Genomic DNA, 11,131 nt, shown 5'->3' on the forward strand with positions numbered 1-11,131 from the left:
TGTAAGTGATATCTGTCTTGTTGAAAACTGTAATGCAAAACAATACAGGCAATGTTTAGTCTTGGAGTAGGCTAGCCAATATCATGTAACAGATTTCCTGTTAAAAAATAACTCAAAATATTTCAAGAAGCATCTTTTTTGTCCATTGTACCTTGATTCTTTGTAAATGGGATTACAATTTCAAAAAAACAGATTTTTCATTAAACAGAGTTGAGGGAATTATTGTTCATTCTACCAGGTTTAGTGAAGCATCACAGTGATCAATGAAGTATATAATCAGTGGGTGGGGCCACCTGCTGTGTCCTGCTGACTGGAGGGTTGTGGTTTTCCTTTCTGTTACCATCATCTTCCTTCTGCTTCCCCCCCCCCTTTTTTTTTTTGCTTCCTGTTAAGAAATGTTCTGACTCGCATAATACCTTTCATCTGTGTTGTCATTTTTATTACCCATATTTTCTTGGCTATCATGATTCTTCCATGTTTTTTATCATTACAATTTTTAGTTTCCATTGTGGTATGCTGCTGCTGCTGCTGCTGCTAAGTCGCTTCAGTCGTGTCCGACTCTGTGCGACCCCATAGACGGCAGCCCACCAGGTTCCTCCATCCATGGGATTTTCCAGGCAAGAGTACTGGAGTGGGGTGCCATTGCCTTCTCCGCCATTGTGGTATACTTTTTGATATTTTGAAGTTTCTGCCAGACTTTTTCTTTTAGTTTTTTTCCCTCTTTTTTCCTTCTTTCCAGTAAGATACTTCCTTCTGTTTCAATTTTGATATGATCGGTAATTCTTTAAAAGTATACGAAGTTAATCTGAATTTAAGGCAACTACAAGCGCAACTCAAATACATTGCTTATTGCCCCTACAAGTACTGAGCTTCATGATTATGTAACGAAATAATCATATACCACGTCCAGTGATTGAGTGGTGAATGAGTAAGGAGTTCCACCACAGGAAAATGAATTTCTTCAGGCCCTTCTGCTGTGTCATATGAAGGCTGAAATGAGTTCATACTGATGTTTCCAGCTCTAGTCCGGAAACACGTGGTTTCCTCCAGCCCCTCCTTACTTCTCTGTAGCTCACTATCCAACATAAGAAATCTTCTTCGCCCACTTTTAACAACTGTGGTATTTGACTTGTTAGAGGCAGGGTTTGTGTTGCATCTTTTTATTTCCTAAATGAAGCACAGTGTCCCCTGTGGATGTAGCTCTGCATTGATGTTGAATTGACATGTTTAACTTTGATTTTTGCCATCAGAATTCTCTACAGAAGAGTTGCATCAGCTTCCATGCTCATGTTCTGACTGCCTGCTTCCTCTCAATTTCTTATTGCTAACCCAGGGCCAGCAGGATAAGGGACGGTTTTCATCTTGGTCCTCTGTGTTTCAATCCATAGGCTCAGAGAAGTTTTCCGCCTGGGCCAGTGGACAGTAACTGATTGGAATATAATCATTCACTCATTAGGTCACTTTCCCAAACTTACTCTGCATCAGGCCAGCACTAATCAGGAGCTCCACCTCCAAGCTCAGAGTCCTGTTGGGATAATGTGCATAATGACTGTCCCAGACTGTGAGCTGGAAACCAGGAGGGTACAAAGCAGGTCCAAGGGAGGAGCAGTTCTCACTGTGAGGCAGGTGGCTGGGGTGGCTGATGGAGGCGCCATGGGAGCTGGGTCTTCCATTCAGGTGGCTTGGTTAGCATGTGAGTGGAGGGGAACCCGGGGAAGGGAGCTGACCATGTGTGAGGGAATTTGGGTTGCTGGTCCAGGTGAGGAGTGCTGAATCAAGGCTGCCTCCCTTTCCTGGCCTGATGAAGGTGGGGCCTGTGTCCCCTTTGCTCCCTGTGGGCCGGGGCATCCAGCACTGGGCTCAGCACGAGGAATGTTTGATGAGTGGACAAGCTGGTGAATGAATGAATGAAAAAATGAATGCATGAATGGGTGATGAGTAGCCCATGAATCAAAATTTCCCCAGAGGTTTAGAGCTCAGGCAATGAGAGGACCAGGGATGCTTAGACAAACACTGAGAAGCTACAGCCCAGGTGGAGTGGGGCTGGAGCTGGGGCCCCTGAGTCAAGGCAATAGAAGCTCCTTTATTCAGAAACAGCCTTTGGCTATTGAATTTTCTGTCCTACTGTGTTTTGGGGGACACTAACATCCTTGACTGGTGATGATGCTAAGGCCACTGACCTGGCTGGCCCTGGGACACGGGTCACTACAAGGGCCATGCGCCTCATACCTTCAACTCCTACCTCCAGGCCGTTCCTGGTGTTCTTCTCAAACTTAGGTAAATATGGCTTAGAACACAGAGGTATAGGGGACAGCCTGTGCAGGGCCACCTGCCCCAGCGCACATTCTAAGGGAGGGCTGCCTTTCCAGGACCATTGCCTTAATCCAGGAGGTAAGTACTGTACACATAGCCATATATGTAATGGTTTCTATGATACCTGTGAAGAATTACATAGAGACACACCCACAGACCCGCTTTCTGCCCTCAGGCGTACAGAGTGATCATGCCTCCCCCAGTTTCCAAATCACCTAAGGGAGGTCTTTGGAGAAGAGATTTTGGTGGAGGAGGATTAGAAACACACTTTCAGGTCCAGTTAATATCAATAAATTTAAGGGTATTTTCAGAATTTTCTTTTTTAAATTGGTATTATAAGATTTATTTCTGAAGCTCTCATTTTTTTAAAGAATGCAGTTCAACTAGGAATGTGTTTATTTTTCACCTATAAAATTCAATTTCCAAAAATCAGATGGAGTTTATAACATTTTACCAATTTTTAAGTGCTCTAATGAAAATGTAATTTTAAATTGCAATTACATTAGTGAGACATGTGGGACTTCTCTAGTGGTCCAGTGGTTAAGACTCTGAGCTTCCAATGCAGGGGTTGTGGGTTCAATCCCTGGTTGGTAAACTAAGATCCCACATGCTGTAAAGTGTGGCAAAAAAAAGTTAAAAAAAAAAAGTGAGACGTTTATTACTTTTTTTTTTAACTAGGGAAAAGGGCAGAATCCTAATAAATGGAAGTAGCTCATGTGAGCAGCTGAGTGTTGTTCTGGGCCTTTCCTGGCGAGTAGGTGGTAGATCAGCCCTATGGGGCACACACATCCTCATTACCACACCTGGGCAGAGTCATCGCTTCATTTCTTTAATGTGTGGCTGTCCTAGTATATTCAGCCAGCTGCCACTGATGTACATTACAGAACTGTGTGAATTTCCATTTTGAACCCTACAGGAATCAACCAAGCACAACTGTGCTGGTAACTTGTAAATTCCTGCACCTGGATCATCTAGGTCTGAAGACACCACACTTCAAGCTTTGCTCTATTTGAATGACCTTTCTGTGGAAACTCAAAACACTTTCCACAAAATGCTGATACGAGGAAGCACAAAAGGTCTCAAGAGAGCCTGCACCACCTCCCTGGAATCTGGGAGGCGCCCCTGTCCTGCGGTGCTCAGCCCCTCCATATGTTTCTTACTTGCCTGTTGAAGGCGCTTGGGTTGTTTGAGCCTGACTTCCCTGGTGGCTCAGATGGTAAAGCGTCTGCCTACAATGTGGGAGACCTGAGTTCAATCCCAAGAAACGGCAACCCACTCCAGTGTTCCTGCCTGGAAAATCTCATGGACAGAGGAGGAACCAGGAGGAACCTGGTAGGCTACAGTCCATGGGGTCTCAAAGAGTCAGACATGACGGAGCAACTTCACTTTCACTTTGGTTATTATGAATAGAGCTGTTATGAACATTCTTCAATAAGCAATTTTGCAGGCATCTGCTTTCTTCTCTCTTGGGTAAATACCTAGGGGTGGAATGGCTAGAGCTACACTTATGTGATAGGGGTCTGTGGTGTGTGTGTGTAGGGCTTTATGTATTAATAAGGATTAATAATTAATACATAAAGTATTAATACAGCCCCACCAGTTTCCAAATCACCTAAGGGAGGTCTCTGGAGAAGAGCTTTTGGTGGTGGAGGATTGGAAACATACTTTCCAGCCCAGTTATTATCAGTAAATTTAAGGGTATTTTCAGTATTTTTTAAATTGGTATTTTAAGATTTATCTCTGAAGCTTTTGATAATGAATGAAATTCAACTAGGAATGTATTATTCACCTATAAAACTCATTCTTTCCAAAAATCAAATGGAGTTTAAAACATTTTACCAATTTTTAAGTGACCTACTTATGTTTTCCAACCTTAATTGTATTTTAAAATTGCCATTACGAAAGTAAGACATGTGGGACTTCCCTAGTGGTCCAGTGGTTAAGACTCTGAGCTTCCAATGCACGGGGCGTGGGCGCTTTATCATTCTTTATCATTCATTCTCTTCCCTGGTGGCTCAGATGGTAAAGAATGTGCCTGCAATGCAGGAGACCCGGGTTCAATCTCGGGTGTGACGGGGAAAAAAAGTTAGAAAGGTGAGACATGTTTATTATTCTTTTTTATTATGGAAAAGGGCAGAATCCTAGTAAGTGGGAGTAACTCATGTGAACAGCTGAGTCAGTGTTGTTCTGGGCCTTTCCCTGTGATCAGGAAGGAAGATCAGGTTAGGAAGATCCCCTGGAGAAGGGAATGGCAACCCACTCCAGTATTATTGCCTGGAGAATTCCACGGACAGGCCTGTAGCCCAAAGGGTCACAAAGAGTCAGACACAACTGAGTGACTAACATTTTCTTCTTCACTTTATAATTCTTTATTGTTCATTCTCTAATTAATTAATCAATACTTTTTGTATTAATAAGGAAAATGATCAGGGTTGATCTTCCGCCTACTCACCAGGAAAGGCCCAGAACAACACTCACTCAGAATGTTCACATGAGCTACTCCCACTGCTTAGGATTCTGCCCTCTACCATAATAAAAAACAGTAATAAGCCTGTCTCATTTTTTTAAAACTTGTTTTTTGGCCACTCCGTGTGGCATGTGGGATCTTAGTTTCTAACCAGGGATTGAATCTGTGCCCCTTGCATTGGAAACTCAGAGTCTTAATGTAATAAGAAGCTGCCAGACTATTTTGCAGTGATGGTACCACCTTATATTACCACTGACAATTTAGGAGAGTTTGCATTGCTTCATATCATTGCCTACACTTGGTAAGGTTGGTTTTACTAATTTTCGCCATTCTTCCAGTATTCTTATGGTTTTAATTTGCATTTCCCTGATGACTAATGATATCAAACATCTCTCCTTGAGTATATGGATCATTCATATATCTTCTCTTGTGAAGTAGCTGTTCAAGACTCTTGCCTATTTATTTTTTCATAACTTTTATCAATTTTTTTCCTTTTATGGTTTTCACTTTCGGGGTCCTGCAACCCAAAAGACACAAGGATAGTTTCCTGTTTCCTTTTCGGAAGCTTGATAGTTTCAGCTATTATATACAGCTCTATGATCTATCTCAAATTAATTTTTCTGTATGGTGAAAGATACAGATTTCTCATTTGTGATTATTATGATTATTCAGATATCCTGTTATTCCAGCAGTTTATTGAGCAGACTTCCTAAAGAAAAAGTTTCTCTACATACAACACTTCTGACACCAGATGTGTGGATTTTCCATACCAAGCAATTTCCAGTTCCCTGTGGATGCCAGGTAGGCTACCTACAATTTAATTCAGTTCTCACAGGAACTACCTGGAGTTACTGCAGACCCCACAGGTTGAGGGCCCCATCCCACAAGACTGTCCCCACTTCAGACACCAATTGTAAGTAGTAGGCCTGCAGGGTACCCATACTTAAACACTTATCCCACGTGGCGACAAACAGGCGTTCCCACGACCCCCTCAGGTTCAGTAATTTGATAAAATGGCTCACAAAACCCAGGGAAATAGTTATGTTGATGGACTTACTATAGAGGACATTCTAAAAGATTTAGCTCAACAGCCAGATGAGGAGATAAAGGGATATACCCCAGAAGGGTCTTCAATGGAGCTTCTACCCATGAGGGATCAGAGTACCCCTCTCCTGGCACATGCATGTGTTCACTGACCTGGGAGCTCTCTGAATCCCATAATTAGGAAACTTTTATGGAAGTTTCATCATATAGTCATCTTTGATTAACAATCTTCAGTCCCTCTCCCAGAGGATAGTGGTGGGGCTAAAACTTTGGTGTCTAACGCTGGCTTGGTCTTTCTGGTGACCAGCCCCCATCCATGAGCTCGTCCAGAATTGCCTCATTACAACAAAAGATGCTCCTACACACAGGAAATTCCAAGGGATTTAAGAGCTCTGTGTCAGGAACCAGGGGCAGAGACCAAGTATATATTATATCACATTGCCCTTTCCCTACATAGTAACTTTGGCACCTCTGTTAAAATCAATTGATTCTATATGTGGAGGTCTATTTCTGGACTTTTTATTGTTCCACTGGTCTGTCTACTCCTACACCAATGCCACACAATTTTGATTAGTATAGCTTTATGTTGATCTGAAAACTATAGCTATACTGTATTTTATTAGCTTTTTGTTAAAAGCTGAATTAGAAAAGGCATGTTATAGTCACTTGGTTACTATAGCTTTATTTTAATTTGTATTGATATAGCCATAAATCCTTCAAACTTAATTCTTCTTTTTCAAGATCATCTGGATCCTTTGCACCTCTCTATGAACATCAGAATCAGCTTGTCAGTTCCTATAAGCAAGCCAACTAGGGATTTGAGTGGGATAATATTGATTCTATAGACCAATCAGGCTATATAACAAACTTAGCAAATCAATATTAAAGAATACATTGCTTTTGTTTAGTGATCTGTACCAATATAGTTAACTAAACCAATCAGGATGAACTTCAAGTTGGCAGGTTCTTCTCTGCATATAGGGGCTTCCCTGATAGATAGCTCAGCTAGTAAAGAATCGGCCTGTAATGCAAGAGACCGGTTCAATCCCTGGGTCAGGAAGATCCCCTGGAGAAGGAAGAGGCTACCCATTCCAGTATTCTTAGGTTTCCCTGATGGCTCAGCTGGTAAAGAATCCATCTGCAATGTGGGAGACCTGGGTTCAATCCCTGGGTAGGGAAGATCCCCATTCTATAGCCCATGGGGTCACAAACAGTTGGATACGACTGAGTGACTTTCACTTACTTTCTTTTTCTTTTCTCTGCATATAGCATGGCAGTGAAAAAAACAGTATTCATAATCATGATGATAAGGCGCCATGAGATCGTGAAATGCCTCCTGAATTGTCAAGAAAATACACGTAAGGTTTTAATGTCAGGTGGTTGTGACTGCGTCACAATTATTTGAAACTTCAGTCATATGCTACATTTGTCTTATTTTACTAAAGTATATATAATTGATTTACAACATTGTGTTAATTTCTGCTGTACAGCAAAGTAATTCAGTTATATAGAGATACACATTCTTTTTCCTATTCTTTTCTGTTATGGTTTATTACAGGGTATTGAATAGAGTTCCCCAGACTGTACAGTAGGACCTTGTTGTTTATCCATCCTATACGTAATAGCTTGCATCTGCTAATCACAAACTCCCAGTCCTTCCCTCCCACCCCCTTGGCAACCACAAGTCTGTTTTCTACGTCTGTGACTCTGCTTCACAGATAAGTTCATCTGTGTCGTATATTAGATTCCACACATAAGTGATATCATCATGATAAATTTTAGTCTATCAAGTGGACCTCAATTCAGCTCTATGGTTTGACAAATATATGGCATGCCTACTACCTGCTTGCTACTGTGATGCTGAGATAGGAACATAAGAATAACCATATTCCTGCCTCAGAGTCAAGGATGTTTGATCAAATAGAATATTTTTGAAAATTATTTATTTGGCTGTGCTGAGTCTTAGTTGTGGCACATGGGATCTAGTTCCCTGACTGGGGATGGAACCCAGGCCCCCAGCATTGGGAGCACAGAGTCTTAACCACTGGACCACCAGGGAAGTCCCCAGATAGAATATTTCATTCATCTCAGAATCCTGGGTAGCAAAAAGTGTATGGTAATATGAAATTTACTCCATGGTATTTGTATTTTTTATAAAGAAGACAGTCAGAAATGTGAAAAATAACATTTATTCAAGGTAACACCTTTTGAATTTCCAGTGCTGATTATCAGCAGGGACATATTTTAATGAACATACCTTGTATTTCCTCTGAAAGCTTGGCCATGTTTGTCTCCTCTCTGTAGAGTACATTTTTTTCCATGCAATTCAAAGTGCTGTTTCCATCTTGTCGAGAGGGACAGGCTACCCCCAGCCAAGGACAGAGATGAAAGCGGCGCCCGGCAGCCCAGTCAGATGGATGGAGTGGCCTGATTTCCCGAGGCAGCTTCGTGCTGAGTGCCCATCACTGGGAGTGAGTCAGATATACAGCTCAAGGTCTGCAGTAACAGAGTCAGGGAGACAAGGCATATACCACAAACTCATGAAAAGTAACAGTACAGAAAGTAAGTAATGATGCAAGGGAGGCACTATGTTATTAACTGTCACAGAACACAGCAAGTTAGGAAGTCTGGGGCCCTGGAGAGCCTAGCAGAGTTGCCTCAGCACTGGAATACTTTGTGCAAGAAGCAGGAATTGGATAGGTGAGGGGAGGGTGCCGGGTACAGGCAGCTGATGAACAAAGGTGGAATGCAAGGATCAATGGGCAAGTGGTGGTTAGGGTAGAGCTGGGTGCAGGCCACCTGGGAGTAGGTGGGCAGGAGAATTGGGAAGAACTGGGAAAGTTGGGCAGGAGCTGGACAGGGAGGAAACAGACTGCTGGGTCTGGCTTCCCTCTGGTGTCTAACCATGAGCTTCTGAAGGTTTTTAGGTAGGAAAATATGAAACCCAGTGTTACATTCTCAAGATCACAGGACTTCTCATCACAAACTGTTCATATTATTCTGTTAGAAACCAGTTCCAGTGGTGGTGGTTACTCTGAATTTTTGTTTCTTAAAGAGTATCAAAGTTCATGATTATTTTATTGTCAGTATGCATCCTCTCTACTGTGAAGGGCACACAGGAAGCCTTGTTTTTGTTTCTCTGGCGATTTAATGAAGGGCAGACTGGCTCTGCTGACATGGGCAAGTCAGTCAACCTCTCTGCCTCCTAGCAGTAATACGCAGGCAGTCAGAGCTTCTGTCAGTCAGAGGTGTATTGTGAGGATGGCCAGAGCCGGTATCGAGACAGTCCTTAGAGAAGTACCTGGCATGCAGAGAATGCTGCAGGAGGGTTTACTGACCGAATCACAGACAATTCTGATAGCACTTTCCCCCGTCAGGACAGCTCGGATAGAAACACTGGAAGTGTCAGGCCTTGTTCGAATCTTTTCTTCTAAAAAGAGGGTTTTCAAGAGGGGTAGCCCCAGAGCCTCCTCAGAATGGAGGGTTTGAGCTGGAAGAGGCTTCTGAGAGCAGCCAGTGCAGCGCCCCTTTGGGAGGTAAGGAAACTGAGAATGTGGCCTGGTGGAGCAGCAGCCTCTGAACGGCTCCCTGGCTGTCTCTCCCCTCATGCAGGGGCCTCTTCCCACCTCTGGGCTGCTGCCGTTGATCTTTGCCCAGAGGTCACGTCCCTCAGGCCTCAGGCCGGAGGAGTCCTGACCCTCCTGCCTGCCTCTTTATCCCCTCACTCTGCTCTCTGTGCTCCTCCCTGGCAGTGCCTGTAAGTGCTCGCGCATGCACTGTGGGTCCTCCATAAGCCTCATCAGGCAGGGGGCCTGTGGTTGTGCTCTCTTCCCGCACTTCTCCTGGGTGCTGCTCCTCCATCTCAGTGGGTGTTGGGTGCTGCTTCTCTTTGGTCCTTCTTGCACACAGGCTGGAACGTGGCAGCCGGGGCCTGCTTACTGGTCTCTGTGCAAGCCTGTCCTGTGCCTGGTACCCAGCAGGTGTTCACTGAGCACTTGGAATGGATGGTGCAAGCCCCTCTGGTCTGGAGCCAGTGTCAGTAATTGCTTTCCTTCTTAGAACCATGTGGTAGTTACCATTTCCACTTGCCGGGCATTGTCCATCTTTTCATCAAGGAGCTTTATGTCTACATAGTAGGGACATCCTTGAGACACATCAGTGCAATGGGACAAGCTCACCCTCTTCATACCTTCTGGCTTGGGTTCCCTGCATGTGGTGGATACTCTGTGTTGATAAAAAAAAAAGAAAGAAAAGCAAGTGAACATTTCTAGTGAGCAGCCTTATATAAGTTCAACAGCATGCAGCACAGACTCCGAACTCAGGTCAGTTACTTTATACTTGACAGGATGCTCTTTCTTTGGATCAATTGTGCTTTGTTTGTGAATGAAAGGTTTCCCCTCTTATTATTTCCATTCTTGTCTCATCACAACCTAAAACCTCTCCCAAGTATGAGACTTTAACGAAAACTACGTTTCTTCTGTCTAGGATACTCTGCCACACTTGCGGCTCAAAGCAGTGTGAACCCCCAGGGGTTTGTACTATAACCACAAACACATCTCCGGCAAATGAGACAGGCAGATGTCGCATTCAGAGGGATACGTTAATTTCCATTTCTTTAGAATAGGTCGTTACACAGAGAACCCCAAGCGCCCGGCTCTGTGAGAGGAGCCCGATCTGCGGCCCTCGAGGCTTCCCGCTCCCACCGCGCCCTTGGCATCCCGGATGCCGGTCCGCGCCCTTGCACCCCTCCCCGTCCCTCTTCCCGCGCCCCCGTGGACCCTCACCCCTTCCCCTCCCCACCGCCCCGCAGACACTCACGCTGGGGTCTCACAGCCACTGCAACCGTGGAAGCGCCTGGATTTCAGCTGCCAGCACGCGGCAGGCTCCGGCCAAGCCTGAGTGTGCGCGCGTGACAGCAGCTGCAAAGCGCTGGGCCGGGTGAGGCGCATGCAGGCCCCCGCCGCTTGCCCGCGCCGACCTTGACCCCAGCCCGGCTCCCGCCCCCGCCCCACGCGCGGCACTGCGCGCAGTGGTGCCGCGCGTCGGCTCCGCGGCCTCCCTGCTCCATCCCGGGTTTTCCAGGCCGCCCGGAGCCGCGCCTGCGTCGGGCGCCGCGGCCGACGTGCAAGCGCACTGCCGGCGTGCCTCGCTATTGGTCGGCTGCCGGTAGCCCCACTGCCGTGCACCGCCCCTATAGGCGGACGCGGCCGTCAGTCACCGGCCCGGCGCCGGCCCGCGGCGCGCCGCGCGTGTCCCGCCCCTCGCCGCCGCTCGTCGCTCGCCGGCCGGCGGCCTCGCTCGGCCCTC

General features: G+C 45.4%; 1 long non-coding RNA gene and 1 other non-coding gene across 2 annotated transcripts; both read right to left on the reverse strand.

Annotated features, from left to right (window-relative positions):
* Positions 1-7,810: 7,810 nt before the first annotated feature.
* On the reverse strand, positions 7,811-7,883 carry TRNAG-CCC. Its single transcript has one exon. It is a non-coding gene; the product is annotated as a tRNA-Gly (tRNA).
* Positions 7,884-7,997: 114 nt separating this feature from the next.
* LOC120866905 lies at positions 7,998-10,893 on the reverse strand. The gene is made up of 3 exons (XR_005721770.1): positions 10,643-10,893; positions 9,901-10,048; positions 7,998-8,320 (listed from the first exon to the last, which is right to left on the reverse strand). It is a non-coding gene; the product is annotated as an uncharacterized LOC120866905 (long non-coding RNA).
* Between the last annotated feature and the right edge of the window lie 238 nt (positions 10,894-11,131).

Source organism: Oryx dammah, unplaced genomic scaffold (genome assembly GCF_014754425.2).
Source record: "Oryx dammah isolate SB20612 unplaced genomic scaffold, SCBI_Odam_1.1 HiC_scaffold_8, whole genome shotgun sequence".
Lineage (NCBI taxonomy): Eukaryota > Metazoa > Chordata > Mammalia > Artiodactyla > Bovidae > Oryx > Oryx dammah.